The 8,685-nt window shown below is 37.9% G+C and overlaps 1 non-coding gene across 1 annotated transcript; it reads right to left on the bottom strand.

Moving 5' to 3' along the window:
* Positions 1-8,019: 8,019 nt before the first annotated feature.
* Positions 8,020-8,126, bottom strand: LOC145615740 (small nucleolar RNA R71). The gene has a single exon (XR_014107333.1). It is a non-coding gene; the product is annotated as a small nucleolar RNA R71 (small nucleolar RNA).
* Between the last annotated feature and the right edge of the window lie 559 nt (positions 8,127-8,685).

The raw sequence follows: 8,685 nt of genomic DNA, 5'->3' as shown, positions 1-8,685 counted from the left end.
CTTCTCAAATCTTGATGACAACTTCCACAATCTTAGCGAAGGTCGTCGAAGATCGCCCATCTCGTGCTATCTTCTCAAATCCTGATGACAACTTCCACAATCTTGGTGAAGGTCGTCGAAGATCGCCCATCTCGTGCTATCTTCTCCAAATCAAGTGATAACTTCCTCAATCTTAGCGAAAGCTATCAAAGACTGCTTCATCTTGAATCGTTCTTCTCAAATCTAATAATAACCTCCCCAATCATAGTGAAAGCTATTGAAGGTCGCTTCATCTCAAACCGCCCTTCTCAAATCCAAGCAATAGACTTTTTTTAATCTTAAAGCCCCCTGTTGAATGCTTCGTCTTCTTGAACCTTCAAATCATCTTCCATCCTAGGAAATCGTTGTGAACCGTTACTTCGGTGCTTGCGATGAGCCAATGCTTAAGCGCTTTAAGCTAAGTGAGACGATCTTTTGGCAGGTCGATCACTCATTGTGATTGTAATCGAGTCGATTACTAAATCATGTCAAATTGCTTAGAGGGGCTAACTGGCGTACCAAGGAACCCGAAATTTCTGTAAAAGGTCCGCATAATCCTATATGGGGCCACACATTATGTCGCTGCACTGGCGCATGCCAGAATCTTCTGTCGCCGTGATATCGTTCTGTCGCCAGGCGACAAACTTGTTGTTTGGCGACAGATTCCTTTTCCATTTCTACTGCTGCTGCTGCTGTTCATTGCCTGGTTTCACTTCGAACTTTCAAGTTGGTCGTTTCCTTACAACCAAATCCGCTCAAATCTTTTGGAAATTAAAGCTCTTCATAATTTTGCTCAAACTTCTCTTATCTTGGAAGAATCTCATATATCTATATTCGCGGTTTTTTTTCGAAATAATCCGGGAATATTCTTGCTCGCTGGAATGTACCTGCATCTATATTTTGGACTATAGGACTTTGCTAATCTTTTATTATCTTAGGGTTCACCTAAGGCTTAGTGTTGCTTGACTCATTGATTTGACATGACTCGACTCAAATCGTTTGACACATGTGTTAGACTCCACTCGATGTGATATGACACAACATGACTCAATGTACATGACTTGTGTGTGATGTGCGACTCGAAAATGCAAAAAGAAAAAATTTTCCGTCATTTTGTGGAGGGTACCGACTTTCTCCCGAAAAAGAAAGACGCAAAAAAGAATCGAAGTGTTTGATGGTGCATGTTGAATGAGCTTAATCAAGTATATGCATTTGATACTATCCCTCAAGGTGCAAGGATTAATTCCTCCTAAACTATCTTAGTTGACTTGATTATGAAAGTATTTGGGTAACTTAGGCATGGAGGCTAAGCACTTCATACTTTGATACATGATGATTACAAGTGATGAGTGATGTTGATATGACAAAGCATGTTTCAACGTTATGTTAAGACTTCATGACAAAAGGGTTCCTAATTGGAAGTCTATTTGGTCATGTATCCGTGATGTGTGTGAAAGTGACACTAAGGTTAGGCTGCAAAGGCTAACGGTGGGGAAAATATATTAAAAAGAGTCAAGAGATGGTGACTCTTAGGCTAGGTAGGCTAATGATGTAAGGATCAAGCCCCCAAGTCTAGCTCTAAGTGAATAGGGATGAGCATGGGAAATCCCTTGATATGATCATGGTGTAAGTGTGTGAATATGAAAATGAATGCATTTTTATTATGGCCGCACCTCAATATGAGGTTGCCTACGTATCCTTTAGGAATCAGGCCAAACGTAGCTCTAGCCGAACCTCGCACAAGTGTGTGTATACCTCAAAAAGGTCTTTTTAAGGGTTGTAACGTGGTTAGGCTAAAGGTTAGAGAAGAAGGGGATAAAGGCTCAAGACCCTAGATAAGCCCCCCCAAGGTGTGTAACCTTGCTTTTGAATCTTTGTATTTTTTTTTTTTGCTTGAGTTTTCTCATTTTTGAGCTCTTTTTCTTTTTTTTGTTTTGCTCTTCTTTTTTGCTTTTGCATTTTTCATATTCGCATTTTTTTTTTATAAGCGTGGGCAATCTCGATCATGCGGTCTATCACTCAGTTGGCATTCATGTTTCTCAGGCACGGTACCGAGCACTCGATAAGAGACGCAATCTGAGACATGTTCTTATCGAAGATATTTTCATATCAAAGACATTGGAACACTTGCCCTTTTGTACACTTTTATTTATTATTATTTATATTTTATTCTTTTGAGATTGCTCAAGCTTTTCATATTTGGAACTTGCATAAGTTACACACCATCCCATCCCAAGGTTAAGTAGATGTGGGTTGAAAAAATGAGAGGTCTATTGTTAGACGAGGTTCAAAGTGGTTTATCAAGAAAAGGATTATATATTTAAAGGGTGAAAGATATGATATGGCTACAAGAGGTGCCTCAAATCATTGGTATACCTTGTGCTTAGTTCGACCTTGATTTTTTTTTTTATTTGACTTTTTTTTTTTTGACAATGCAATGCAATGATCACATGCAAGAAAATAAAATGCTCATTTTATTAAAAGGAAAAAAGTAAATGAAAGTCCTACAAAGTAAAAACTGGGGGAAAATGAAAGGTGCCTATGCTAGACTTTATTGCGGAAAGGAATTAAAAAAAGAAATAGAAAAAAGAGGTCACGAAATCTTGTCGTTGAAGCTCGCCTCTTGTCTTGTGCTTTATCATCACCCGGTCTTCTTGCCGACTGGAGGTATAGGAAGCTTGTTATTGTCGATCAAATATTGGATGGCCTCCTTTAGCTTCCAACAGCTCTCAGTAGTATGACCCCTACCTTGATGGTACTTACAATGTGCATCTGGATTCCAACTAGGCAATCTCTTTTCAGGTGCGGGGTCTTGAATAGGTACAATGGGAGTAATGAGCCCCTTAGTATGGAGTCGATATGATCGAAGGCAACATCATAGCTCATCCCAATAGGAGTGAATTCTTTCCTTAATTCTTTCCTAGATTCTTGGTTATTCATGGCTAAGACTTCATTGAGGTCAAAGGTACTAACATTGTTACTAGAGTGGGTGCTTTCAGAAGAAGAAGGATTGTCGTTCTTCTTTCCTTTCCAGCCACTGTGGTTACTATTGTTAGTAGCTTATTGTTTTGCAAGGTCATCTTCAATCTCTATGCCTATGTCGTAGACTGCCTTGAAAGTGTTCAAGTTGTGTTGATATCTCAAATGCTTCGAATACTTCTCTTGTAAATTCTTGATAAACAACCTCACAGACTCCTTCTCAGTAGGGACTTCAATCATATTAGCGGAAGTTTCCCTCCACTTGTTGAAAAAGGAAGCAAAACTTTCATTTTCTTTTTGTCTTAGCATCTCAAGCTGTCTATGGTCAGTTTCAACTTGAATGTTACATTTATATCTATTGATGAAAGCATTTTTTATTTCTTCCCAATTGGATGTCTTCTCTTTGTCAAGAGAAAAGTACCATTGTTGACATATAGCTTCTAAAGACAAAGAAAATACAGAATGAAAGGCTTTCTTGTCTATCCCTTTAATATTCATTATAGTTTCAAATGCTCTTAAATGAAAGTAAGGGTTATCCATAGGCTTAAATTTAGGGATGTCGTTGGGATTGAACTTCTGCGGGAGAAGGTCCTTATCCACCGAGACCCCTTGTGAGCTAATCCCTTGGAATCTATAGTCGTTGGACAGCTTGCCCAAGCTTTCCTGGATTAGGTCCATTTGTTTTTGTCTCGCAGGGTCACTTATTTGCAGAGATAAGTTTTGCAATGTCTCAGCCAAGTTGGCTACCTGTCCCTTGACCTCATTAAGTTCTTCTTGACTAGCCATTGTCTTCTTAGCTTTCCTTTTCCTACTAACCGGTTTGTCAAAAAGTGTTACTTGAATGAAAGTGTTGTCCTTGATTAAACGCCCTTCTCTCCTTGACCAAGTACTGTAGAAAGGGAGATTAGGGATAAGTTTTATACCAATTATTTTGACTCAAGCTTTATTCAACATGCAATAGATGGAAGAAGATTATGGAAGAGTGAGAAGTATGATATGCATGGGGAAAGAATGTAGTGAGTGGGAAGATGTTGGATGGAGAAATATGGAAGAATTAGGAATAGAATGGACCCCCAACTCAAATGACGGAAAAACGACTCATGCATGAACCTAAGACATGGTCATGGTGACATGTACAAAGTGTGTGCTAAGACTAGTGAGTGTAGGTGACATGTTAAGACTTGTGTCATAACCATGTGGCTAGACTATGTGACTAGACTTAAGCAAGGACTAAGTTAAGACTCCACGTATGTGCATTAAACTGGACAGGCTGTGGTATTTTAGTCATAACTTTTAATCTCTGACTCTGGTTGGGACGAAACCAACGCCAAATTAAAGATAAAACTCAGGGCTACAGATCCATAGGTTGTACGACTCGTGGTTCTTCCTAGAATTCCGGATATGACCAAAACACGTTGACGCATGTGCAATATACGGGAATAAAAATCCGGGTTGACTAAAAGGAATAATGACTCGATTTTAGGCTTGTTCATTAGTTCAAATTAATTAATTAATTAATTAAACAAAGTCCTTTAGTCATTGGTTAGTTTATTTAGACTTATTTACAAACACAAGTCAAACCAAACGGTTAGTTTAGTCACATATAAGCTATGCACAAGCAAATAATGCACAAGTAGTTCACATAGTCACAATATGATGCAATGAGTTTGCAACCTGACCATGGCTCTAGTTCTCTAAAGTTCAAGGATATGGGTTAAGTCAAAAAGGGTCCATGGTTATGAGTCCATATGCATTGCACACAAGCCTACCGTGAGGGTTGGTGCGAATGGACGGAACCCCGCGAGTTCGTGATGAAATCGAACTCGACTCCATGGTTTGGTGGATTCACAAACTTTGCACGTACCCGTTGTTGCACACAAAGTGGATATTCAATTGGGCAGGTGAAGCAGGAACCCCCAGAGGGTTATGTCCATATGTAGAACACATATGGGTTCAGAAAAGTGAGAAAAGGACTCAATCAATAAGTAGAATCGAGCCAACAGTGCTAGAAATGGTCAAAACAAGAAGGCATATTCCTGGCTCGGTATTGGAAGAACTTGGCGCCAGATTACAGGGACTGTCGCCGCAAAAGAACCTCTGTCGCCAAGCGACAGAACTTTCGCCAGGCGACAGAAGCTCTTTACAGGCGACAAGCCCTATTTTCTAGATGTTAGTTCCTACATGCCTTGGCAAGTGTCTGTGTTCTTAGAATTTTCCAGATTTCGTAGCGTTTTTTCGATTCCAGTCATGAAAGATATTTCTCAAATTTCCTACGTGTAAAAATCCTGTGTTTTGACTCATTGGTCTATCCAATGAGAACCTTTTAATGCAAATGACAATAATGTTAATCAAATTACGCACATGAAATACTTAGAATTTTTCGAGTCTCATCCGCTCATTCTAAATAATTGCCAAAATAAATTTCAGGAATATAAATAGAAATCCTCCCCAGTGGAGTCGCCAAAAAACTGTAGGGAATATTTCAAGCATTATGATCCCAAACTTGAACCCCACTGTGATCATATACTAAAGTATGGTGGCGTTCCAAAGGGAAAGAAAAAAGAGCAAAAGAGTCGCCAACAAGTTTTAGGAACTTGTAAACCCAAAAGACAATCCAAAAGGACCATCAACTCCATAAGGTCTTGAACCAAACAGGGTTCGGGGATGAGGGTACGAAAATAATATCTGACTATCTTTAAACATCTTTAAATCCGAATAGAATTAGGAAAGTTTTAAAAAAGGAAAGTTTATATTCAAATCATATTCCATGATCTTATCTTTTCAAAAAAGATAATTAAGATATTTTAGAAACTTATAGAAGATTCTAATCAATCCTAATTAGTTTAGGAATAGGATTAAACCTTTGGACCCTCCTCATGATCATTGGGTCGTAGGTAAAATCCGGTTTGGGCCCAGTTTAGTATTTTGGCCATAACTTCCTCATTATTCATCGGAATTGGGCTTATAATATATCGTTGGAAAGATATTTTCAAGCCCCATCCAACTACACCATTATTGGACCCTTATCATGGACCAAACTAAACTGGAATGGACGTTTTCTTATAATAGAGTGGGTTTTCGAAAACAGAAAGAAGAGAATTTTAATAAAAACTAACCTTAACACTTGACTTTTCACACTTTCTCCTTATTCGATTATGGTTCGACACAAAAGGCATTCATCACTGGGTTTGGTTTTGGGGAGACACAAATGGGTGTCTACAATAACCATATTGCACCACCTAATACTTGGCGAACATCTTCTGCATGACGAGTATATGACAGTGAAAGGAAGTCAATTTTGTTTTGAACACCCCATGTGCTTATAACCTGAACAACATTGAAGAGATCAAATTATTCATCCAATAAGAACAAGAATGCTGGAGATAAAAGGAAAAAATCAAGCATAATATAAACCAATAAAAACCTGCAACCCAACAGCACACCACCATCTGCACGCACCTACAAAATTCATCAAATCGCAAAGTCAGATTTGATTGTATTTCAATAATACTAGTGCTTCAGCACGACAAATACATACCCCAAAATGACAGTATATCTCACCTATCAGCTTTAATTTCAATCAAAACAAGTTTTAACTACTACCTAAGTCAAAGTAATTCAGCATACTACTTAATTCTCATTTCATCAACATAAATCTCACAATAACATAATCAATCAACCAATCCAAACTATCTAAAAGATTCAATTGTAGCACAAAATATAATTGAGCCCAGAAACTTAAATATTTGCAAGTTCATATAAGACCCAGAAATATAAATTGATAAAAAAATATCGAGAAAAAGTAGAAAAATTAAACTTACTTATGCTTCTACCTCCGAACCTTCTTCAGTTGTTCTTGGCACTAGCGGCACACATTTTGAACAAAGAATCACGAGAGATACCTGTCACAAACAAGCCGAAATCAACAAGGCCAACACTTATAAAGATCAAATTGTACCATTATTGTATAATCTATGATCTTAAAAATTGAACAATCACAAATATAATTTATAGAACAAAATCCAGATCTAGTAAGTTTTTCTTCCTCACCCTCAAAACTAATTCTTTTCGTATTTCCAGAAATACTGCTACGTACTTTGCTGCTTTGAAGGCTACACTTTTCTCTTCATCCTCTTTGATTGCTTTATCTCTATTCAACTTTAAAATCGATTTAACTATACTGAAATTAGGGTTTAGGATTCATCAAATAAATTAAAAACAATTGGAAAAATCAAATTCGAAATTAAAAATAGAATTCTAATTAAAAAATTAAGGTTTTTCCCCCGATGAAAATCTGTCAATTGGGGCTTACGAAAAAGCAATTCAACAAAAAATGAGGGAACCTTTATTAAGAAATCGATTTGGGGGGATTAAGAAAGAAAAAAAAAACAATATTTTGCTCCAGATCTAGCGAAAAAAACACCAAAAATTAAAAAACTTAATATTAAAAACACCAAAAGTATAGAATACCTTGGAAGTTTGAGGGGCAACATTCCCTTCCTAGACAAAATTATAGCATGTTTCGACCCAAAACAGCTCAGTTTTCATTGCAACAATGAGAAGAGAGAGAAAGCTAGAGTCGTATGAGAAGAGAGAGAAAGAGTCAATTGAGGAGAGAGAGAGGAGGAGAGGAAAATAAGAAAAGTGAAGTTAGACGGCTTGGGTTTTTAACATCTACTCCGTAATTTCGTATATTTGTATTTGTATCGGGCAAGTTTTGCCTGTTATGAATAATATAATTATCGTAACGGGCAAAACGCTGCCCGTTACAAATAACATATTATTTGTAACGGACACCTTTTTGCCTGTTACGAATACGTATCCTCCAAATCTCCGCGTTGTTTTAATGTAACGGCTTATTATATTTCCCGTTACGGATAGGTTTATTGTAACTGGCATACTTATGCCCGTTACAAATAGGGTGTTACAAATAGGAATTTTTCCACTAGTGGATCATTGACCATATAGGATGAAGTCACTAGAGCTTTCCTTGGAAAGTATTGTCCACCCGAAAAGACCGCCGAACTAAGGAGAAAAATCACCAATTTCAACCAAGAGATTGATGAGACTTTAAGTGAAGCTTGGGAGCGTTTCAAAGACTACACTAGAAAGTGCCCACACCATGGTTTCAAATCATGGATCATTAATCAAAGCTTTTATGATGGTCTTACTCCTACTTCAAGGGCCAAGCTTGATAACGGGGCCGGTGGTAGCCTTAAAAAGTTATCGGTGGATGAAGCATACAAAATGATTGAAGAAGTGGCAAAGCACTACGCATACGGAGGTGATAGAAGGCAACCTAAAGCAAAGAAGGCCGGAATCCACGATCTTACTGCAATAGACCTTATTGCATCAAAGTTTGACATGCTAGCTCATAAGCTAGATCAAGCCACCCTTACATATCCAAACTCTTCTTCACAACAAGTCATGTCTTGTGAAACTTATGGAGGAAATTATCACATGTCCTCTTATTGCAACTCATCTAACCAAGAGCAAGCGGCGGCAATTGGGCAAAGAAATGAGCCATACCCCCAATCCTATAATCAAAGTTGGAAACCCCAACAAAGTACGGGATGGAAACAACAAAACCAAGGGCCCCCACAAAATAGTTACAATCAAAGCCAAAACCAATCCCAAAACCACTACAATCAACCTCACTCTCAAAACCGACAAGCTCCATATCGCCAT

Source organism: Chenopodium album, chromosome 25 (assembly GCF_948465745.1).
Source record: "Chenopodium album chromosome 25, dcCheAlbu1.1, whole genome shotgun sequence".
Taxonomy (NCBI): domain Eukaryota; kingdom Viridiplantae; phylum Streptophyta; class Magnoliopsida; order Caryophyllales; family Amaranthaceae; genus Chenopodium; species Chenopodium album.
Note: the sequence above shows the minus strand (reverse complement) of the source record. Positions and strands in the feature narration are given on the sequence as shown.